The sequence below is a fragment of the Miniopterus schreibersii genome, assembly GCF_964146895.1.
Source record: "Miniopterus schreibersii genome assembly, chromosome: 2".
Lineage (NCBI taxonomy): Eukaryota > Metazoa > Chordata > Mammalia > Chiroptera > Miniopteridae > Miniopterus > Miniopterus schreibersii.
Window position 1 is genome coordinate 47847119 of NC_138102.1, and position 25764 is coordinate 47872882.

The following is a 25764-nucleotide window of genomic DNA, read 5'->3' on the forward strand; positions in this document are numbered from 1 at the left end:
TTACAACTGAATAGCTTCCTTAGCTCCTCTTTGTCCTTATAGAACACAAAGCTCATATTTCTTTTTTCTTTTAAACTAACTCATCCCTTTTATTTCAAGCTGTTGATTCTTTCACCAATACGATTCTCTTAAAAAACATAGTTGGTTTCAGTAAATAACGTTAAGATTGACTCAGTGTCCCCAAAGACTCATCCATAATTCCATCTGCGACAGGCACCCCCCTAATTAGGCAGGGAAGGCTGATACAGGACAATGCCCCTTAAGGTTCTAAGAATCCGTTTTGCCTGGCTGCAATAAATCTTTCCAAGATTGTAATGAGAGATGTGTGCTTCAACTTGTAGTTTTATCTTTACTCCGAAGCACATTTGTACAGGGAATAATATGGATTGATATTTATCTTAATGCTATTTTTCACTTTGAGAAAATGTTTCTGTCAGGAGCAGTAGGGGATGAGAAAAAGTTACATTTCCTAACTTGGCAAACTTAGGTTTGAAATATTTCCTCAAAATTCTGCTTGAAAAATGCAACAACCTCTTCTTTGAACATTATGCCTTAAAATATGTTCAGTCAGTTCTCAAATTCATTAGGTAGATTTTCTATCATACATGTAATGCAGTCAACAGCCTTGCCAATTTTTTTCACCCAAACATAACATGCCTTTTTCCCCCTTCAGTTTCTATCTTCAGTTTTCTCACTGAAATTTCTGCTCTTAATGATCTTCTTGCTGTCTTTCCGGACTTTACTTACTACTTGGTTCCAGAGCCAATACCATGTGGATTAGGTTTTTATTAGAACACCATCTACTTTCTATTATTATTAAAACTTTTTATGTTGATACTATTGCAGATATCCCCCATTTTCCCCCTTTGCCTACTTCCACGCACCCCTTGGCCTTCACCATACTACTGTTCACACTACTGTCCATTTCCATGGGTTATGCAGAGATGTTTTTTAGTTAATCCCTTCACCTTCTTTATCCAGTCTCCCTCACTCCCCTCCTCTCTGGCATCAACTATTTTCAAGGAGAGAGGAAGTAGATTCACCTGCTGGTCGAATTGTTGTGTATATATAGATAGGAAAAATAAATGAATAAAGCCTGTCTTTGTAGACTATTTATTGCATGATCTATATTTGCATGTGATCTTGAATTTGGTCTTATGTTGAAGTGTGAGCCTTGTGACTGAGAGCTGGAAACTGCAGATTTGGTAAGTCATGAGTGCTTGAAATGCAAGAATAACCAATAATTTTTTTTCATATGTGATGTATATTTTAATACACTTAATTTTATATATGCATATAATATAGCATGGATACAAGTACTATTAATTTATCATTTTCTCAGTATTCATTCCTATTTTTGACTTATAAAGGAAGTGGTTCTTGGGTAGAGGAAAGTAGTTGTTTAGGGTGTGGAAAGAAATATCTTCCTTTTAAATTTTGTCAATTGCATTGTGATATCTATATCAATCTCATTTACGCTAATTATCATAAATCCATCTCTTAAAGTCCAGATAAATGCTGATTGGAAAGCAATATACTCAGTAGTGAAGATAGATGTGATTCTGATTCCCATGTTCTCAATCTCCTATTGATGTTGCATTAATTAGCTTGCTCAGTGCTATAGTAACACTTTATTCATAAGTGTTGTTTTTTTTTTTTAATGAAGCATACTGCTTTACTCTTAGCTTAATAATTTAGATATTGAATAAAATCAAGTGTTTATACAGGAAAAGGGGAAGCCACCACCCAACTATAACCTTTTGAAACATTTCTGAAAAGCAAGCCGATGTTCCTTGATAAAAGTCTGTTAACTCCCTATAATGTTAACAGTTCATAAAAATGCATGAAAGTATTCTATATGGAAAGTGATTTAAATAGTGAAAAGGGAAATATATATATAGACAACATTTCTCTAATGAAATTTTCAAATATAGGTCATGTTTTTGATGGGTACTTAAAATTATGAATTTATTTAAAAGTAATATATTAAAAGCCAAAAAAAAGCATTCTTTTATGAATATATGTGACAACATGTTAAACTGGAATTTGTCAAACTTTGAGTGTATATTTTTACCAGTGCAGTATTGAAACATTAAATCTACTATTTTCATTTCTGTGCTCTAACAACCTATTAAAAAGGTCAAAACAGAATCTATCTGTTGGAGTTTCGCTGCTTTGCAAATTTCCCAAGATTTTTCAGTGTATCTATCCTTAATATAAAGTGACAGCATGGCAAAGGAAGTCATTTGAACACATTTTCTTCATATCAGTTGCACACACTGTTACTTGTGATACTTCCAGTGATTTAAAAATATTTTATGCCAATGATTTCTTCAATACCTGACTGAATTTATCTCTTGACATTTTATGAGCTTATTTTTTGATATAATCTTTGTACTTTTTTTTTTTTAGCTCATAGTGTGTGTGTGTTTTTAAATCCTCACCTGAGGATATTTTTCCCATTGATTTTTAGAGAGAGCAGAAGGGAGGGAGGAGGGAGAGAAAGAGAGAGAAACACAGACCTGAGAGAGACAGATCAATCAGTTGCCTCCTGCACACACCCTGACCAGGGTCTAGGATGGAACCTTCAACTGAGTTAAGTGCCCTTGATCAGGAATCAAACCAGAGACCCTTGGGTTTGCAGGCTGACACTTTAACCACTGAGCCAAACTTGCCAGGGCTCTTTTTAGCTCATAGTATCTTGACGATTTTATGCTCTGTGAAAGATCTGAGGAAATTGCCAAAAGTCATTCCTTTCCCTTTGATAAGTTTTTCAATATCTGCTGATTTATTAACCAGTCCAACTGCAATATAATTTGGGGACTGTAATATATCCATAGTAATGTTGTCAATGTATGAGCCCCAATGGGTCTGAAAAAGCTTATATATGGTATGATTCCAACTTTAAGACATTATGGAAAAGGCAAAACTATGGAGACAGTAAAAGGATTAGCGGTTGACTGCTATTTGTTAGGAGGGAGAGATGAAAAGGGGGAGCACAGGCAAATTTGAGGGCAATGAAACCATGCTGTAGGATACCATAATAGTAGATACATGACATTATACTTTTATCAACATCCTCAGACTGCACAGTGCCAAGATTGAATCCTGTGTAAACTATGTACTTAGAGTGATAATGATGTGTCAGTGTTTGTTCATCAATATAACAAATGCACCACTCTGGTGCTGTGGGCTGGGGCACTATGCATGTGTGAGGGGAGGGCTATATGAGAATTCTGTACTTTCCATTCCATTTGCTGTGAACCAAACACTGCTCCAAAAAAATAAATAAAGTCTCTTTTAAAAATAAAATGCAAAAGCAGAGACCTCTTGCAATTAATATGAAGACTTGCCACTCTAGCTAAAAAACTAAAGCCTGGACTTAGGTGTTTACAAATGAGCCTACAAGTGTTATATTTTTGGTAGCTTTCAATGTCAATTTAAAGAGCAATGGTAGCAGAGATATTCTTGAATGATGATGTTCATCTTGACTCCTAATAAGTTTCTTATTGGTGGGCCATGCACAGACTGAAGAACAACTCGTATTCTGACTTCTGATATGTAAAACCCATGAAGAGGCCATGGAATCCTGAAAATCCATATAAGAAATCTATTCTTTAGAGAAAGTAAACATTAATCTCCTAAAATTGAAACACATTCTTCATTTGTGTATTTTTTAAATGCAATCATTTTTGTGGGAGGTCAGCCCCAAGAGTTCTATAGTCTTTTTGTATCATTTCAAAAAACCTCCAATTATAATAATTAAAACTCACATGTTAATGTTTCACAAAGAAACAAAACAGGGAAGTTGTGCTATTTGTATTATTGTTTGTAAAATCCCTACTTCTTCTGATCTTGCCTTTACATATTGAAAGTCACCATTATCATTTTAAAATATTAAACCATTTTATTATAATACGTAAGATGAAGTGAGCTCACCCAGTCTAGGGTTCCAGGAGCACCAAGGGACAGCTGAAGGGCTCCACCTTCTGGCACAACACCAGAACCTCAGGTGAAATTTCACAGAGGTGTGTTACAATTAGGTTAGGAATAAAGATCTTAAATGTTTTTGTCCTAAAACATTGACATTTCCTTTCTCTTCCTTTCTCCCACATATGCAAGTACGCAAAACATATTTCTTAGAGATTAATTATTGAAACCTAGGTAGTAATTACAATCAAAGCAACATGTTTTCACATGTAAATTATTTTATGTCGCTAAGCTCTTTTGACTCCAAACCCCAATGATTTAGTCAGTAATGAGGATTGTTTTCTCTTTGAGGACTGTAAGCTTAAGAAAGTCTTTATGTAGCTGATTTTTTTCCTTCTATCTTAAAGCTCATTAATTTGAAGCTGACTTTCCCCAGTTGCAGCTCTTTAATGTGCTACTTTACAAGAGCTTTCACTGATTAGCATTAAAATGTCACTGGATCCAAACAACTTTTACTTTCTCTTAACAAAAGCATTTTTATAGCAAGTCCAATAACACAATTAACAAAGAACTAAAAGAATAAATAAACTTTGTGTTTCTGAATACCATACCCAGTGTTCACTTTTTTTTCTTATTTCTTTTTTAAAAAAATGAAGAAAATATTGCAATTAAGGATTTTTCTAATTAGCACAACCCTAGAATCAAGATGCTATACTCTAAATAAGGTAAACCCTTAACTTCTTAATTACCAGCACTTACAGAATTTTGGCATGCAATTTTCATCACTGTTAGTTTTCAGCAGGCCAACTGCTCCTACCAAGTGCTTCCCATCTCTATAAATCATCTCCTATCTTTTATAGTTTATCTTAAGCATACTTATTTTTTGGGCCTGAGGTGCAAGTAGTCAGTCATATGCTTATGTGCATAGCCAGATGCACTGACATCACATTTCTTGTCATCCTTTTTTCACTTTCATTTCCCACTCCCAGTCCTCGACTCCTATTACAAGCAACCATATAAAATGTGTTTGATGTTTAGCCCTTCACTCTTATATATCTTTGTAAATATGTACTTCAGCTTTATGTGCACATACTTTAAATGTTCCTAAGCACAGTGTGTGGGTTTTTTTACAATACGTCCATGCTGCTATGTGTATATTTATTTCATCATTTTATTTCCTGCATAAAACATCATTCATATTCGACTTACGTATTTCTCAATTTGGGACATATGTATTGTCAACAACTTCCTTTAACCACAAGCCCACAAAGCTCTGTAACATATATTCATTAACATGTGTCCTATGGATGCTATGGAAATTATTTTGTGGTCAATATGCAAGAACGGCTTCTTTAATTCCTGGGGTTTGAGCATTATTGATTTGAATAAGCTTTGCTCTCCAGGATGGCTGGAGCAATCTATACTCACATGAATAGTGCTTTGGACCCATATCTATTGATAATGAAGAGCATAAAATAGAATAAGCATTACTAAGACAGTCAGAGTCAGGAAGCCACTGAGGAAGTGTGGCCTATGAATGTCTCCTATCTCAGTTCTCAGAATTGCTATTTGGTTGTTAACCGGTTGCTTCACTCAGCTCAAGGCTGAGCCATGACATTCTGGAACATCAGCTGCATGGACAGATGTGGACTTCACCTCCTCCTGGTAGTTTTTGCCTTCTCCATTTGCATACTGAAAGTCACCAATTCCCATGAACCTACCCAGAATCCTTCATGTGCATAAATGACTAAAATGAGAACCACAGTTGTGATTTTTTTCCTCTATAAAACACTGCCACCTTGGCTCAGTTGGTTGGTGGTTCGCCCAAACACCAAAAAGTTGTAGGTTTGATCCCAGTTCTGGGTGCATAAGGGAGGCAACTGAATCAATGTTTCTCTCTTTTTCTCTCTCTCTCTTCTTTTCTCTCTCTCAAATCAATATGCATATCCTAAGGTGAGGATTATAATAAAAATAATAATAATGATAATAAATAAATAAATAAGTAAGTAAATAAATAAATAAATCCCTACCTGCCATTTGACCCAGTGATCCCACTTCTAGGAATATATCCTAAGGAATCCAAAATACCAATCACAAAGAACTTTCGCACCCCTGTGTTCACAGCAGCACAATTTACAATAGCTAAGATCTGGAAGCAGCCCAAGTGCCCATCAGTAGATGAGTAGATAAAAAAGCTGTGGCACATTTACACCATGGAATACTATGCAGCTATAAAGAGGAAGAACCTTTTATCCTTTGGGACAGCATGGAGGGAACTAGAAAGTATTATGCTAAGTGAAATAAGTCAGTCAGAGAAAGACAAGTACCACATGATCTCACTTATAAGTAGAATATAATAAACAAAATAAACTAATGAACAAAGTGGATCCAGAGACATAGAAGCATGGAACAGACTGAGGGATCTCAGAGAGAAGGTGGGGAGGGGTTAGTGGGTGGGGAGAGATTAATCAAAGAACTTACATGTTTATAAGCATAACCCATGGACACAGACATTGGTATGGGGAAAGCCTGGGGTGGGATGGATGTGGGGTGTCAGGGATCAGTAAGGATAAAAAGTGGACATCTGTAATATTCTCAACAGTAAAGATAAAAAAACTTAAAAAAAAGAAATAGATGGAGCTTTTAAGAGTTGACTATCTACAAGGCCCAGGTCCTTCTGAGCTTTTATAAAACACACTGACTAGGATGCTATCTTCTGGTTCTGTTTATTTACATGGCAGGGTAAAGACTTACATGACTTAACCACAGTATCATCTATACACTACAAAGGTACATTAAAACGATTACTTTGAAAAAATAAAAAATAAAAATAAATAAATAAATAAATAAAACCCTGCCTTTTTCCTTTTTTTTTTTTTCAGAGCATAATTTAGGTTGCTAACTGAATCTGTGCCTCCTGGATTGAAACCTTTTTTGCTCGAATAAATGTTTTTTGTTCTTTATTACCACCTGAACCTCTCCTTTGATTAATAGTACAGCACTTGTTATCCAGGCTTTTATTCTTTGCTAAATTCACTGATCCTAAAATAAGCATTTCTAATTACTGAGCACCTCTTTGTATTGATGCAGTGATTTGGGGCTGTCCTATGTCACTTGCTTGTGTCTTTGGTTTACTTACTAATGAGCTGTTAGTTTGAAGGAATTCCTTGTGTGTTTTCTTAGTGTCAGTCCTTGAACATTATCAGATATTTTGAATTTTTTCTCCCAGTTTGTCATCTTTGTTATCTTTGCTTCAGATATTGTTCTTTAATAAAATGTCTTTCTTTTAATTAAACATCAATTTTTCATGATACAGTAAAGTTTTTTTTGTTCTTTTGTTTTACAGTGAAGTTTTCTTTGTGACAGTTGCTTCTATGCCATAATCCTATTGTCTCTACAGTTTCAGTTTTCTAATTAAGGTCCTGAATTCACCTGGAGTCCACCTTAAAACACTGCTCTGTCTGAACTCAGATTCTGGATGGACAATATTGCACACAAATTTCTTTGAGCACAGGTTGGAAGTAGAACTCTATTGTATTAGTGGGTCTTGGACTAGGTCCGATGGTCAGTATTGACTACTTATTTTTATATATTCTAAAATATATCATTACTTTATTAAAAATCCCTAGCTGGACTACAGTAACATTAGCTTTTAAATAGAAAAATTAAATGCACTTCTGGTTACTCACATTGTGCAATTTCTTAAGTTATAAAGCCTTTACTATAAATGTTGAAATTTAGACAATATCCATGCAAAACATTACAGTATCCACAGAATTACTTCTAATCATGTCTACAATGCAGTAAGAGTAGTTGAGTATATACATGCATAAGATGAATATTCTCATCTTTACCTAATTAATATGGATTTGGGATAGAAGCATTTGATAAATATAAAGTGGGAGAGTATAACTGTATTTGAAAAATCCAAAAGGAGATTATAAATGATGTGGGAGAATGTAATATTATTGATGTTTAAAAACATAAGCATATTTGTTAGAATGATTTAGACATTGCCACTCTAAGCCTTTTGTAGTACTCAAGGCTATTGGGAAAGTAATGGAATTGGATCCCAGTATATGAGAGTTAGGATGTCAGCCTGTAGGAAAACATTTACATGGAAAAACTGTAACCAGTGTGGCAAGATACATGTATTTAGTCATTCATATATTTATTCATTCATTCAATATTTTTAAAGCTATAAAGTATGAGATGCCAGGGATTTATCTAGGTATTGGGAGTATAGAATTTTATAATATATAATTCTTTTTACAAACAATGTATCTTCTATTATGGGGAAAAATGAAAAAAATCATGAATAATCATATACTATGTGATGACAAATACTATGAAGAAACATAGGGAGATGAGGAATATTGGGCTGAGGTATAGAATTGCTTCAACTGGAAGTTGACTTAAAAGCAAATAACTAAAGACTGTGAGGATATGGAAAAGAACATTCCAGTTTGTAGGAAGAGAACATGGAAATACTCTGAAGTGGAGTAAGCTCAGGACATTAGAAGCAGGATATTATTATGCTAAGTGAAATAAGCCAGTCAGAGAAAGACAAATATCATATGATCTCACTTATATGTGGAATTTAATGAACAAAATAAACTCATGAACAAAATAGAACTGGAAGCATGGATACATGAAACAGACTGACAGATCTCAGAGGGGAAGGGGAAGCAGAAGGGAAGGACTGGACAAAAGAAAGTAAAGAGATTAGCCAAATAATATCTATGCATAGCCCATGGGAACAGGCCAGGGAAAGGGGGTGGCAGGACCTGGGTGGGCAAAGGGAGGTGGGATGGGGGACATCTTTAATGGTGTCAACAATAAAATAAAATAAAATAAAATAAGCCAATGTGGCTGAAATAGAGAGAGCAAAAGAGAGGGAACAAGGAGAGGGCAGAGATCTAAAGAGAAGCAAATCTTATCTTGTCTGCACATTACTGCAGGATTTTAGCTTTCGTATGAACGCTGAAGCCTACCTATATTTGACCAGTTCTACTTCATTTATCCCAACCTGAAGCAGACCAGGGCAGCCACACAGCCACTCAACAGCAGCAGCAGCCACCACCAAAAGACGCCTCTGTATCAATCTGTGGCTCCTTTTCACTACACACCCTGTTCCGTCTTAGAGACAAGCCATGGAGAAGAAAAGAGCTAAAAGAAAAAAATGAGTTCTAGCCTGGGATATCCAAGCAGAGCCTCAGGGCTTAAACACTTGGTTTAAATTATTGGCTCTTACAGATTTAATAAAATTAGGTCTTTCTCACTACCCGACAGGATGAAAAAGTGAGAGACAACAGATCACTTTTCCTTTCTGTCTTTCCTTTCCTTCCCCTCCCCTTCCCGCCACCTTTGTCATTTCCTCCTTCACCGAAGACCCAGAACTATTAAAAGGCCTATTTCTCAATTATTGACAGTTAGTGCCTGTGGGAATCAATCATATCTTTGCCTTAAATTCAGTTCAAAACTTGATAAGAATAAAATAAAGAGTCAGAATAAGACTGCCCAATTAACTCAAAATTGTCAAGTGAGGTTTGGATCTTTCCTGATACTACAGGTTATTTCTTATTAATCCAGCAGCTGTGTTTCCAATGTAAGAGTACCAATTGGTTCAATTGTTTAATCCAAAAATGCTTGTCTCCCATGCAGACATTTTTTCAGTCTTTAGAGTAGTGGACAGTAAATTGAGAATCAATATTTAACCTTAATCTCTTTACCTTCCCCTGACTGAAGGGTAGATCTTATCACTCACTGAAACATGAAGAACCGAGCCAAAACACAACCACCAAGGTCAAAGGAAACAAGTTTTGACCAAAAGAACATCTTTAACTTTGATACCTACTGCTGAATTAGATAGTGGTCAGAAAAGTAGCTCTGGAATGAGTAGGTCTGGGCATGGTGGCCAAAAGAGAATGCAGAAAAAAATATATGTCTGCAATACACTGAGATGACAAGATTTCTTTTATTCCATCCATAAAGAAGTAAAAAGATGAAGGCAGGAAGGAGAGAATGTACCCTCATTGGCTGAGTAATTTCATAAAGTGGGTGCTATTTGGAAGAAATTAACACACAGTGCGGCCCCCAACAGTGTACCCCTGGTGAGCATTCTGGGGCCACATCGACTAGTGAACCTGGCCAGCATGTGTTAGGGCCTGAAAACATTCTTTCCTTATAGATTTTTTGCAGAAAATAACCGGATATTTTGCAACCTGTTTTGTTTTTTTTTTAAAAAAAGACAAATTATATTTCTACAGTGTGAATTTAAATATGAATTTAAATGAAACTAATGGATTATCAAATCCAAAGTATTTACATTTTCATTTTCAGCCCTATTTATTCAATGAAATGTTTTCCCCCAAGTTAAAAGAATTTAAAGCATTATTAAGTGTAAGTTTACTAAGTTATAAAGAGGGAGTCTGATAAAACAAGATGGTTTCCATTTTAGGACCACAGCAAATTGTGTCACTGATCATACCCCCTCTTTTCATTTTCTGCTAAACAGTACAGAGCTAAATTTGTGGTCTACCTAAAGCAAAAAGGAAGGGAAGCAAAGCTAAACTATGGCATCATTTCCCGTCCTCGCCTCAATCCAAATTAGCCTTGTATTTCCTCTTTTTCTGATTTTATCGCACCTTTGTCTCAATTTGCAAAGTAACGTATAATAAATACCTATTTTTTTAGAGTGCAAGGGAAACTACTAGATGAAAAAATAAAGTTTCTTGTTTGTCTGTTTAACTCATATAGAATGAGCAACAATTAATATTTGAGGTAAGCCTCAAGATGGGTCTTTAAAATTATTTTAGAAGATTTTCCACCTAAAGTGAAGGCTGCCAAGACAAAGCTGTGTTGAATATGTCCACAAGTTCTCAGCCAGAGTAACTAATTTCATTGAAGTCTCATTTTAAATTGATCAATGATTCAAATGTAATCTCCTTTACCTGATTAATTAGCACAGTTTTTAGTTTTTACACTAATTAAAAAGTTTATATTTAGAGCAAAAATAAAAAGATTAATGAAGATGAAATCTTTTTTCCTCAGACTACGAAGAGACTTTAATATTAACAAGAATATGTAAAATTTAGTATTTCTTCAATATTGTATTTGGAGCAAAGCAAACATTTCCATTGTTTACTCTGTAATGTTACCAATAGCCTTGTAAGATAAGCTGATTTATCATATTTCTGTCTCCAAATCCTTCCAACCTAATTTTGGAAATGTCAATAATTGAGTTCACTTTAAAAAGGGTGCATGAAGCCAATTTCAGCTCTTGCTCTAAGACAAAACTTTTTCAAAGAAGTGAGACATTTTAATCACCCCCAGCTCAAAAATTGCATTTTTTCCAGCCTTCTTAAAACCTTGAAAATATGAATATTTCCTATATCTCAACTTTTGTCATTGTCATAGAACAAAATATGGATCTCAGCAACATAAAACATTGGATAGATTGTAGTTCATAAATTAATGAACAAATAATTTAGACTCAATTACAAAATAACTGCTATTTGACTCTTACATATTTTAAAGTAAGTGCCAGAGTTACTGAATGTTTTCTTTGGATGTTTGATACGTAAAAATGCTTGTAAACTAAGAGGTTTGGACAGTTCATATAAAGGGGCTGAGTCTTTCTTATGGTCAAAGAAAACCTATTAATCTTCTTAAGACTATGTATTTCTTTTTAATGATGCTACCACTATACATTACAGTACATGAAGATCTACCATTTCTCTCCCACTTAAATTTTTTTTTCTTTTTTATTCTATTCTCACATACCTGAGATCTTGTTCTTAATGTATTTCTCGTTTAGGTTGGATTACTAAATAAAAGCTAAGGTTTACTAGGCACGGTCTTTGCAACAATTTTATGAGGGTGGACTACAATTATCCAGATTTTTCAGGTGAGGAAACAGAAGCATAGAGAGTCGAATAACAAAGACAGCAGAAATCTGGTCCAGGTCAGGTTAAATACCCTATTTTATTGTTCTTCTTTGATTTCTGTTCTCAGATACAATGCCATTTTTAATCATTCACTTGGATTCTCTATAATCTCTAGGCAAAGGACAAGGGACACAAAGCCTACCCTTGAGACCTACTTCCATGAGCCTAAGGACTCCCCTCCCCAACTCCAGGCCAGCTCTTCAATACTATTTATCTTAAAGAAGAGATAAAAATTTTAATAAAATATAAGCATAACCCATAGACACAAACAACAGTGTAGTGTAGTGATGGCCAGAGGGAAAGGGGCCTGAGAGCTAGGGGAAGGTGGGCAAAGCATGGGGGAGATGGGGACATCTGTAATAGTGCCAACAATAAAAATAAGGTTAAAAAAATTATATAAAAACCAAACATGTTATAACAGTATATAGATATATATCCTAAAACATAAATAGATGGCTATGAAATTATTGCATATGCAGTGAAATCATCTGTTTTAAATTGATCAAAGTATTTACAAAGGCAATACACACTAGACATAGAAAATGAACAAGATTGCCTAAAGAAATAAAAGGGTAAATTGTTCAAAAATTTCAAAACTGTTGTTGTGAGTGTAGAGAAATTGAAACCCTGTATTTGCTCATGAGACTTTAAAATGGCACATCTGCTGTGGAAAACAATTTGGTATTCTTCAAAGTTATACAAAACTTCTATATGATTCAGCAATTTCACTGTGAGGTACATATATACCCAAAGATCTGAAACAGGTACTCAAGGTATTCAAAGAAAAAAAAAAAGTTTTAACACCATTAACGACACCTACCTGCCAGGGCTGAGGTCTGGTCAGGGTGGGTGGAGTAAGGGGCGTCCCAGGAAGGCAAATGCCACTGTTGGAGCCCACAGGGGGCGCTGTGTGATTTTGGATGTGTAGGGAGAGTAAGTGCTAGGCCCGACAGAGGGAGGGCCGGGGCGCTGATGGGCTTGATTGCAGGGAGCTTCTGGGACTGCTCAGGGAATGGAAGAATCATGCCCGAGGCACTGCAGCCACAACCATGCCCCTGCCTCCCATGACCCCTCCCAGAGGAAGCCAGCTCGGGATCTTCAGCAGCTCTATGGCAGGAGTGCTGGGATGAGGAACACCTGGATTCCTCAGGTGCCACTCTTATGTAAGGAATTTGGCTCACACCACCTATCGGGCAAACCCCAATGCTCTTGTATACCTTGTTTCTCTTCTCCCCCCAGAGTCACTGTGGGACCACGCCCCAGAGGCACTGGCCCAAAAGCTGTGCAGGGGAGGGATCACAAGAGGCCAGAAAGGTGGCAAGAACTGTTTGAGCAAAGACAGCAAATCCCTAACCTTCCAGAAGGACAAAATACCCAGTATAATGCTCTTCTGGCACAGGAGTTCTCCATCCTGAATCAGATGGTTGCCAAGATCCAAGGCTATAGCAACCCAGAAAAGCCATTCCATTATCCTGGGACCAGTTGTTTCTCCTGGCAGCTGTGAGATGCTTAAAATTTGTCCCAGGAGAACATCATTGCCTGTCCCTCCAGCCTTTCATCTGCAGAGCAGCCTCAAGGGCGTTATTCTTTCTGACTCTTCCTATCATAGTGGAACTATTCACAATAGCCAAAAGGTGAAGATAACCCAATGGCCATCAGCGTATGAAAGGGTAAAGCAGTTGTGGAATATGCAAACAATGGAATATTGTTGATGTTCTATCTGGATCCAAACATCTCGCTATCTTCTCTCATAAACTGTTCTCCCCGGCCTCAGGGCATGGATATCTTCAACATTTAAATATCTTGCCATGTTCCCAAGCTCTTGGTCCAAGAAGAAGGAATAAAAATGCTCTCTATGGAAGCAAATCAATCTACTTCTCAACATTTTCCTGTTAAGTTTTCCCTTCCTTCAAGCTACAGTTTCTAGTATTAATTTGGTGGGTGGAAAGCTTTTGCTAATTCACCTTTCTCCCAAAGATTTTAAGAGGAGTCATTTCTCTCCCCTTGATGACCAAAGTTTTTTTAAAATTCAAAAGTCAAGATGAGACTGTTTTATTTGTTTTACATTACATTATTTCCCTGAATTATTCAACATCTGCTAAGGCCTAGATGTTGCTTGTTTAGGGAGAGTGAGAAGGGAGATTGTACTACTTATTAGCGTGTAACAAATTACTACAAAATTGAATGGCTTACAATAACCTACATTTTTTTTTTTTTATCACAGATTAACTGTGGATCAAGAATCCAAGCCCAATATAGGTGAGTCTTTTGCTTCAATGTCTCTCATAAAATTATAATCAAGGGATTAGCCAGGATTAGGGCCTCAGATGAACATTTGGCTGGGGAGGGATCCACTTCCAAGGTTACTTATGTGGCTGTTGACAGCATTTAGTCCTTGAAGAACTGTTTGACCAAAAGACTCAGTTCTTTGCTGCCTATTGCCACATGGGCCTCTCCAACATGGCCACTTTTTTCATCACGGCCAGCAAGAGGGAGAATTTGCTAGCAAGATAAAAGTCATAAGTTAATCATGAAATGACATTCTATTTCTTCTGACATATTTTGTTTGTTAGAATAAACTCACTAGGCAAGTACACTCAAAGGGAGGGGATTTTAAATGAGTATGAATACCAGGATGTAGATATCATTGAGGGCCTTCCTGGAGTTTGCTTGCCACAATGAAGAGGCTTCATTAAAAAATGAATTAATATTTGAAAAACATTTTTCCCAAAATGCATATTTTAAAGGTGGGAGGATGTGGTAGGTAGAATAATGGCTCCCCAAAGATTTTTGCATCTTAATCTCTGGAACCTATGAATGCATCACATAGTAAAAAGGAATTAAAATTGCAGCTAAATTAAGATAGGAAGATTATTTTAGATTATCCAGATGGGTCAAATACATTCACAAGTTTCTTTAAAATACATGGATGGGCAAAGTAGGTTTATAGTTGTGAGTACATGAAACACAGAGTTTGTTCTTGTATTATTATTTATTGTATTATTTTCCATATGAACAACTGTAAACCTCCTTGTGCCCCACTCCTGTTTTGAAGGTGAAGTCAGACGAGTCAGTGTAAGAGTGGCACAGTGTGAGACTCAAGCATTTTAGGACTGACTGTGGAATGGGGCTAGAAGCCAAGAATGTGGGCAGCCTTTCAAAACTGGAAAAGAAAGGAATTTTTTCTCTCCCAAAACCTTCAGAAAGAATACAGTCCTTCTAATACTTTGATTTTAGCCCAGTGAGATCCATTCTGACTTCCACAACTGCAAGATAATAAATTTTGTTGTTTTAAGGCACCAAATGTGTGCCTGCCAGTTTGTTAAGACAGAAATAAGAAATTAATACAGAAGTATTTTGCCATTTTACTAAGGAGGAAAAAGCAAATAAACATTAAGTGAAGCTATGTAAACATAGATACAGAGACATATAGGCTTGCTATTAGGTAAGAACGTATTTATATATGTAAGTATGTGTATATATATATATACGTGTGTGTGTGTGTCAGTGATATAAGTGATTAAGGTTAGATTGAACAAGAAATGCTATAGGCAAAATAAAGTTTGGTTAGCTGTAACAATTTTGAAAAAAAGTTCTTAAAGCACATTATATACCAAGTATAAGCCACAGAGCCCAATATTAAGTCATTAAGATTGATTATTAACATATATATTTTTTCCCCCTTGATTTTCAGAGAGAATGGAAGGAAGAAAGATAGAGAAAGAGAAACAATGATGTGAGAGAGACACATCCATTGGTTGCCTCCCACACGTGCCTTGGTTGGGGACGGAGCCTGCAACTGAGGCATGAGCCCTTGGCTCGAAACAAACCCAGGACCCTTCGGTCTGAGGGCTGATGCTTCAATCACTGAGCTAAACTGGCTAGGGCTAATGATTAATATCTGATTTTATTTTCTCTGAGAAAGCATTTTGAAATGGTACAAATTACATTTGTTAGATAATTTAAAATAATTTCTTTGATAACATAATAAAAAATTGGACCTCACAACCTCACATAGGTTTTTAATCACTGCCTCAGCCACTCAGAGACACTTTTCACCTAAATATGGCTCTGCTTTAATGACTTTGGTTTAGTACCAACTCATAAAGAAGCCTACTTTCCACTACATTTCTAATTTTTTGTATTTTTCTGGATTTTAAAATCTCTATTTAGCATTTGTTATCACAATTCCCATTCAGGTTCAGAGATTTGTAAATGTTATGTTCAAATGTGATATAATGCCTTAGCCTTGTTTTAAGAGGAATGCCATGTGTTAATAGCAAGAAGTATCTGATGGCATATATTATGCATTGGGGATTACATTTGATTTACAAAGCCCAGGGACTCTAAAGAAAATGTGTGGATTTACAGCATTTGGGTACCGGGCTATGTTTCAAAATTTATATGATACACCAAGGAGACGTTTTTTCTAATATATAACATCCATCAATTTTTAAAGAAAAGTTCTAGTACCCTCAGATTGAGCAACACTCCCTTGGGGTATTGTAAAAGTTAATTATAAGTACCATAGTGAAGAGTACAATGAAACAATTTTATTGAGATTAAACTTATTGGAGAACATTTATCTCTAATACTGTACAGAATGACAAAAGTTCTAACTGTCTTTTTACATGATAATGCCCTTTTTATTTTGTTATGGGTTCCAAAATATCTAACTCATCATGAATAAATGGTTTGCTAAAGCCATAATTTTGTTAGCCAGTACGTGTGCTTTCCTTCTGCTTGGAGATCCATAGGATTCTTAGAGATCGAGAGAATCATACAGTGTCTTTGACAAGACTTTGACAAAATCTTAATAATCATTCAGACCAATGTTCTCATTTTCCAATTATGAAACCAAACCTTACAGAGATTATGAAAGGTACATGAATTTCCATGTAGTGAGCTACTACTCCCAAACTAAGGCCCTTTCCATTCTCTATTCCATATTATCAAACCACTGGCCTATCTCAAACCATTAAAGAGGATCCAGGTTCACTAATATAGAATATGATCTATTGGAAAACATTTTTCTAAAACAACTTTATTTTTAATGAAATCCCAGTACAGGAAAAAAAAAATGTTTCATATTCGATACTTTTTAAAGAAAACCACAAAAAGTCAGGCGTATCGGGATTTCCTTGGGAAAATCCTAATTTGTTTTTGTGATCTCAGACTAAATATTAGGAGCTCTCACTTTCTCAGTCAAGTAGGATGCAGAGCATCAGCTGAATTTGGGGGTAGATTTGTGATGAAGATAAAGGAAAACAGACCAAGTAGTGTTTGTGTAGAGTAAGAGGGTGAGCTTTCTAAGGGCACAAAGATCAGCAGGCATTGCTGAATAGTCCTTTGAGTTATGTTATCATTTATTTAAAACTAAACCATTGCGTCTGATTGCATAATGTTTTTGAGAGGTTAGTTGACTTCACCTTTGTTGGGGGTTCACCAGTGAAGCATGACGGTAAGAGAAGGCTCGCTGTCTGAGGAGGTTTGCAATAGTTTGATTATAATAAACAAACCATGGAATCAAATCTGGATGGAAAGAAAATGTAGAAGTCGATGCAATGGATATTTAAGTGATAATGAAAATGGCAGATGATTTTTTAGGTAAGTGGGAAGGAATGGAGGTAGGGGTTCAGGGCATCCACATATAGTGAAGTTATCAGTGATAATAAAAGTGTGACTAAAGGAATTAGTGTATGTGAACCATGTGTTTCAGTGAGGAGCTCAAGATGTGGCTGTAAAAGAAGTGGCTGAGAGGCGTATGCATTCCCTACAGCCGAGCAGAGAGGAGGGTTGGAAGCATTAGTGAGTAACAGAGAAAACATGTGGTCCACAGCACCAAGCCTCCTCCTTCGGACCCTGAGAGTATATATAACAGTAAAAACAGCTTCCCCTTGATAATGCTACAGCCAGGTGGTATCCTCGGGAGCAGTTGTTAACAAAGGCCAGAAAGGAGAAAGACCATTCGGAAGAGAAGCTAACGATAGAGCAGAGTCTGCTGCTAACAGATGTGGGGTTCAAAAATGTCAGAGAGCAATGTAGGAGTTGGTTAAAGCAACAGAATTCTAAGTCATCATCACGAGAGAGAGTAATTCTGCAGCTATCCGAAGCTCAGCAAAATAAGACACTCCCTGCATAGAACACTGTATTGAAGCAGGCAAAAGCTATATTGCAATGTCAAACACTAAACGTCATGGCATTTATTCCTAGGATAGACCCTGGCTTTCAAAAGTATCCAATTTGTTTTGAGTTTGTTTTCTTGCTAAAACAAAGATTAGAATCAGTAAGTTGACAGGAATGAAGCAGGAATATAAACAAGCTAAAACAGCATGAAAATGAAATAGCTAGCAACCTGGCTGAGGGAGAGCAGAAAAAAATAAAGAACAGAACGAGGTGAGGAGGGTATGAGAGAGGGAAGGAAAGAGAAAGGGAGGGATAAAGGAAGCAAGGGAACAAAGTACTAGTAATATTATACCTGTAATCGCAAATTAGTATGCTAGTACGAGCTCTCTTGACACCTGTAAACAGTCTCTAGGGGTACTGTTGTATTCTTGTAGCTTTATATTACAACACTTTGGCTCTTCATAACACTCTTATGACCTTCAAGTTGCCATATTTACATAAAATTTTTGGCAGATGTCCAGATCACCAGGAAGCATCTTACACAGGAGCAGGATGAAACTCCCTTGGGTGACAGAAATGTTCTATGTCTTAATTCGGTTCCTGGTTATACACATCAAACTGCTTGCTATAAATATATGCACATTCTGTTATGGAATTTGTGAATCAATTAAATTGATGAAAAATATTAATGCCTGGATGTGAACTGTAGAGTTTCTGATTTAACTGCTTCTGGGTGCCACTTGGGTATCAGGTGGTTTAAAGCTTTTCAGGTGATTCAAATTGAAAACGACTACATTCAATGATTTTTTTTTTCCTCTGGAATGGAAGTCTCAGGCTGTCAATATTTGAATGCAGTAATCAAATTTACCATGAGGAACACTCAATAAATACACACAGCTAGGTAGTCTACAAAATTATTGCTTTGTACTAAAAATTTTATAGTCATGAAAGCCAAGAAAAGCTGAGGAACTAGGAAGACATACTAAGTGAGTGCAAATTGTGATCCTGGAGTGGGTATTTTTGCTGTAAACAAAACATAACATTATTGGGACAATTGGAAAGTCTTTGGATGATAAGTGTATGAAAACCCGATTATATTTCTTGCACTGTTTATTGAGCATGTCGTTTGTGGATATGAATGCATTTGAGCAATCTAATGAATATGTAAATATAAAAAAGTTCAATTAGCTTGAAAAATAGTTTTGGATTGCTTTATTTTGTATATTCTAAGTTTGAAACTTTGACCATTTAGTTCATGTAGAAAACAATTTTTAAGAAACATAAAATATGTTCCTGCATTTGAAAAAGTACTCGATTAACATTTCAAACATGTACGAAAGTACAGCGAATTTAAAATTAAATTCCACATTTTCCTTCTCCTGTTTCTTTTCATTGCAAACAGAAAATTAAACATGGCAAATTTGTTTCTTTTTTTCAGAGCCACTAGTTATTTTAAATTTTGAAACATTTCAAAGTTACAGAAAATTGAAGATTGAAATAAAGAAAAGGAGAACACATAGTTTATACTCAGAAAATAAACAGCAGACTCTTTTGAGAACTAAATTCCTCTGTGGTGGTGTGCTAGAGGTAGCCATTAGCCCCTTATATTAATAGGTTGCTGTGCATGTGATATTGTGCTAAATGGAATTTTACCTACCTGAGATAATCTCTGCATCTCTCTGGATAACTTCATACTGAGAATAACTTGGGCACATCACACTGTAATTTACATGAGCTCCTTCAACTGTAAAATCTGCTACCTAGCCTTTTATGAATAACTCCTAGATTCGGCCTATTATAGGTTCATTCAATGTGCCCCTGGAAATGGAATAGTAATTCTATATTACCTTTTATGATGCTGTTCAATCTCACCTATTACCTCAAAATGTCAGACTTGAACTATTTAGAAAATTAAGAGTTGAAAGCAGTTCCTCTTTTATTATAGCAATAATTATCACATCATAGAACACATTAAGGATCTGGTGAGTACTGAATAATTTGATGTTGACACTGGTGTTCTTTTTTCTTGCATTTGGTAAAGTGCTTTGAGTACTGCACTCTTTTGTTTTAAATAAACCTCCTTTGTACATATACAGAAAATTAGGTAAACTTTTAGAAGCAAATATTTTTCCTGAATAATGATATAATATAGTTAGTGCATGTAACAAATCCAAATTACAGTCTAATGCCTTTTATCACGTCATGTTTTTTTATTAAATACAAACCTATAATTTGCTTTTACTCTACTATTTTTATAATGAGTTTAATTTAGTTATTAGTTAGTGCAAGCCAGAAACCAACAATCCTTAGAAGACTACTCTTCTTCCTTTGCCAATAGGTTATTAAAGTCTGCCAATACTGTTGCTTCAATATCTCTGTAATATGACTAGATTTTTACATGCCATGGAACATTTGATGGCTCTTCATAATCTAGTGACTAAAAACTAAATATTAAAAATGATGGTACATTCCCAGCTGGCATGACTCAGTGGCTGAGCATTGACCTATGATCTAGGAGATCACAATTTGATTCCTTGTCAGGGCACATACCCTGTTTGGGGGCCCGATCCCCAGTAGAGGGTGTGCAGAGGGCAGCTGATCAATGACTCTCTCATCAATGATGTTTTTATCTCTCTTTCTCCCTCTCCCTTCCTCTCTCTGAAATTAATAAAGACATATTTAAACAACTAAATATATAAATAAATAAATATGTTGGTACGAAGCCCTTCATGATCTGCACCTACCACTTTCTCCCAGTTGTGCCCCTGTAACCAACACTTGCTGAATGTTAGATGCAGTGGGTTTTGCATAATCTGCTCCATATCACTGGAAGTCAGCACTTCTCTCAACTCTCTTCCCTTCATGTCTGCCCTTCATCCTGTGAAGTGCCTCCTCATCAATCAAGATACAGCTTAGGCATCTTCTCCTTCGCTTGTCTTACTTGACCCAACCCTATTTCCCTTGTAAACACCTCTCTTTTAACAACTGTCTCAAAGTGGTGGAATTACGTGTTTAGATACTGTCCATATAGATATTTGGAATATAAATACATTCCCTGAGGACAAAAATTCTTCCAATGTATCTTCAGAAAAAAACAAAATGCTTTACTCAGCCTCTGCACTCAGAAAATAAGTATTAATTTAGGCAATGATTATTAGAAAAATGAAGGGAACCCGGCTGGCGTGGCTCATCAGTTGAGCATTGACCCATGATCCAGGAGATCACAGTTCAATTCTGGTCAGGGCACATGCCGGGTTGTGGGCTCGATTTCCAGCACGGGGTGTGCAGGTGGCAGCCGATCAATGACTCTCATCGTTGATGTTTCTATTTCTCTCTCTCCCTCTCTCTTCCTCTCTCTGAAATCAATAAAGATATTTTTTAAAATGACTCATCATTGATGTTTCTATCTCTCTATCTCCCTTCTAAAAAAATTAAAAATAAAAATAAAGGGGGGAAAGGAAAAGAATATATGAAGCCTCTATAAAATAGAACCTGAAAAAAACGAGGGGAGGTAGAGAAAACTCTGTTGTTTCTATAGATACCTCTTTAGGGTAATTTTAATTTGAATGCTCAGATCTTCAGTTTTAGTTTTTCAAGAAAATTTAAAAATTAAATTAACACCAATGATAACTCAATATTGAAAAGTTTTTATCATATTTATAAGATGCTGCAACTGACCATCAGTTCATTGGGAATTTTATTCTGTAAAAACCATATTTTCTTGAAGACCATTACATTATGATATAAAAGGAGAATGTTGTGCAATTAAATATCTGCCCAAACTCACCTACTTTTGAAACATCACTGACCATAATTCTTTTCCTGTTCAGAAAATACCAGTATCGATAGCTAATATATATTGAGTAATTACTCTTTGCTAAGGATTTTGCTTTGTTTCAGCTTATTTAATCCTCAAAATAGGCATATGGAATAGGTACTATAATTACCCTCATTTAGCATATGAGTGAAGTAGGGATGTGAAACACACTTCTCAAGGTCACACAGCTGGTATAGTGCTGTGCCGTTTTAACTAGGCAATCTAGGTCCAGAGCTTGTCTTCAAGCACCAGAACTGTAACATTTTGCCTGTGTCTTAAGAAAACTGTATACAGTATAAATGAACTTTTAACTTTATAACTTATTAACAAATATTTGCTCATTTATGACAATTTTATTTTTTTCATGTTTAAACTAGATTGACTTCAAGGTTTTCCACATAGTACTCACTTTATTTCCCTTAGGATTATTGGGCTAAAAATGCACAAATCTTTCTTTTAAGTGTGTGTGTGTGTGTGTGTGTGATTTTTACATGACAAATAAGGTAACATATAGCTCTAAACAACTATATATATATGTATATATACATATATACATATATACATATATACATATAAATGTGAAATCTTTTCTTCATTTATTTATATGTCAAACATAATTTTGGTATTTAAATCTCAACCTGCATGTAGCATATTTTATCTCTTCTTATTTACTTTCTCCTAACATTTTATAGTTTATTTTATGCTTATAAATTTTTCTATAATAAAACCTCATCAATCTGAGTGTATGAGGAATGTATTAACCAGAGTTTCTTATTTAACCCTTACTAATGGATAGGTTTTCAAAATAGTTTATTCGATTGAAGACCAGTGCACTGGAAACAAGACATATAATTCACCTGGCTAGTTAATATGGAATGTCTAAAATGTGTTATGTTCTCTTATGACTTTTCACAATATATCAAGTTTTTCTTACATAATATGTAAGCAAATTATAGTAAAATGATGATATATGATGTCCGTTACAAAATGTTTTAGTCAGCTCAGGCTTTTTTTGTGGGTATCATTGAGATTGTTTATAACATATAGCTGTTAAGTCAGATATCATCACTTCAAGAATAAGAGACTGCAGAAGTTCTACACAATTTCCTCTCTCTGCAAGTTTTATTATTCGATGAATTTAATGTCATTGCCTTTATATCTTATACACAGATTCCAGGTTCAAAACAAATAGGTAAAGCAATGAAAACTATATTTTCTCTTACCTGGGAAATAAAAAGTAAACTTAGAGTACTATATCAGTCAATATAGGCTGCAATAACTCCAAAATATCAGTATCTTAGAAACACCAAGGTTTATTTCTTTCCTACACTCTGTAGATGTCTATCATTGGAACTGCTTCTTAAATGTGTCTGCCTGCAAGTACCACGTATCACTGCCATGTTATTTAAACAGACTTTATCAAGGTAACTGTAATAATCGAGTATGCATAGAAATAGAGAGCCAGACAATGGCTAACAGGGCTACTATCCACCACAAGTACCAAGATGGTAGGAAAAGGCAGTTGTGCTATATTCTCAGGTTTCTCCTGTCAGGTCTATGCTACAATTTTTGCTATTTCCATGGTTTGGTTTTCTTACAAATATATTTTAGCTTTTCCTTTCTAAAATCTGTAATGCTGTTAGTAATAAGTTATTGCATTGTACTGTTGCAGAGCCATTTCTTCTCTCCTATTTTTTACACTGCTCAGTACTTTTTGAAGACCTAGGAGAAGCCCTGTCATGTTACATATATTTATAAGCAGATAGGCGATTTTATTCCACTTAATATTTTTAAAGAATTGTTTGCTGCTCAATACGAATGAAACTAATTAAAATAATGTTTTAATAGCAATTATCTGCTGTTAATTATTGTTTATATGTTAGAGACAGGAAAATCAGCTGAAATGTCCAGTTATGCAAGAAGAATATCATTAAGACCATACAGGGGTTCTGACAGCAGTAAGAAGCAAATAGAATATCAAAAGATCATGAGAGAAGAAAATAAATTTATTGCTAGAGTCAAATCTCGAGGTCAAGAAAGAAGAAACTCCAGGAAGTGTCAAGCAGTATCCAAAACATCTGAGTAAATAGGAGGAGGCACATTTAACTATCATCATCTTCCTCTCACTGCATTCTCCCTGGAACTTGAGACCCTGAGACTTCTTTGTTTTGGACTACTTTCACATAAGCACTCATCTACAGCAATATCATATACAGTTTTCACATTAAGATGCTTCACTGCTGCATCAGATACAGGACTGAAAAAATACCTCTAGTGTTATAAAGGAAGTTGCACATTACTTCAGTTACATCAGACCACTGCTTTGCTGTTTATAATGAGGCCTGTGACAACGTACTTTACAAAAAATGGATAGTCCACTTACCTTTGTATGAAATATTGAAGTCACTTGCCCAACTAGAACAGAGTCTTCACAAAGTACTCAACTGCTATAAACTAGAGGCAATGAAAAAATAAAATAAACTTTCAGTTCTAAGAAGATAGATATAAATGTCCCTGTGAGGCTCTTAAACACACTTATCATTTCAAATATTTTTTTTGCATTTTTCCCTGTACAATATGAATATTATATTAATAGCTATAGGGTCAAGAATAAAATATAAAAGAATAAAAAATGCAGGAATTAAAGAAAGCAATATATTTAAATCATTTTTCTGTTAGAATATCGCTTTGCTTAATTTCATTAAAACTCAAGTCATGCTCCTAGCTATAGGCCGAAGATGGTATTATTTTATTTAAGTATGAAAGTGTGTCATCTAAATAAAACTGTATTGAAGAATTAATGCATACTTTGACCTGTTTACAAGAATAAATTTCACTTTGAACTATAGTTGTATTGCTAGTAGGTACAAAAGAAAGTGCCTTGGAAATTAAAATGTATTATAATTTTATAACCTGTTATTAATAAGGAAGGTTATTGCATGTGTGTCTATAGTTAAGCCTTAATATAAAATTTTATTTTAGAGTTCAAGTCATGAATTTCAAGTGTTAGTAAGATTACCTATAACAATAACATTGGCTATTTCAGGACTTTTATCTCCCTATGCAGATCCACACACACCTTTTCTACTGAAGTCTCTGAGTATTAAAATAAGAATAAGGTGTATTTAGATAATAAGTTATTGACATTTAAAAACAGTTACCAAATATTAAGTACATAGAACAATTATATATGTATATATGTATTTCAATACATCTATTTTCTGTGTGGGTATCTATCTGTAGGTGAGTCTGTTTTCTTCAGTGTATGAATCGCATACTGACAGTTTCTTGAAAGAACAATTCTTAAAGTCTTCAGATCATTGTAAGTGAAGTTCATGAGCCTTTATAAACTGTCAGAAGCTACGATATTACATGCACTGCCTTTGTCAAATTTATTTTTTTCTTCCTTTAAGAACATGGATCAAGACTCTCTTTTTGATACCTATCTAAATTACATTTAGAACATATAGTTCCTCTAACAGGTTGCACAAACTATTTACTTATGTAAATTCTATTAATAAGGAAAGGTATGCATTTTTAAGTTAATAGTTATATTAATTTTTATTGAAAAAGTGAAACAAAAACATTCCTAAAAACCCCTCCTACCAAAAATCTACTTAATTATGCATATTGGAAAAATTAATTTTCTTTTTTATAGTCTACTTCAATCCAAAGACATTATTCAAAAGAAAATGCAATGGGTATGAAACACAATGATAAGTAATGTAAAGAGTTCATGTGAAAGAACACTGAGTTCTGAGAGAAACACTATAGGCATCACCTAATACCTGTCATAGCTCTATTTTCAAGCTAGACAGCTTCAAGTGAAAACCTTAAAATCACCTAAAGAAGATATAAAAAGCACTTGCCATACCTAGGGAAAGGACCAAGTCTACTGGATAACTTCTTCTTTAAGTAGGACATCTTCTGCTACAATTTTTC

The 25764-nt window shown here is 35.1% G+C and overlaps 1 long non-coding RNA gene across 1 annotated transcript in view; it reads right to left on the minus strand.

Moving 5' to 3' along the window:
* LOC308553397 overlaps nt 1-25764 on the minus strand; it is a 66816-nt gene that overhangs the window by 34575 nt on the left and 6477 nt on the right. The window contains exon 2 of the long non-coding RNA XR_013998241.1: nt 24206-24276. This is a non-coding gene — a long non-coding RNA (uncharacterized lncRNA). The remainder of the gene's footprint in view (nt 1-24205; nt 24277-25764) is intronic.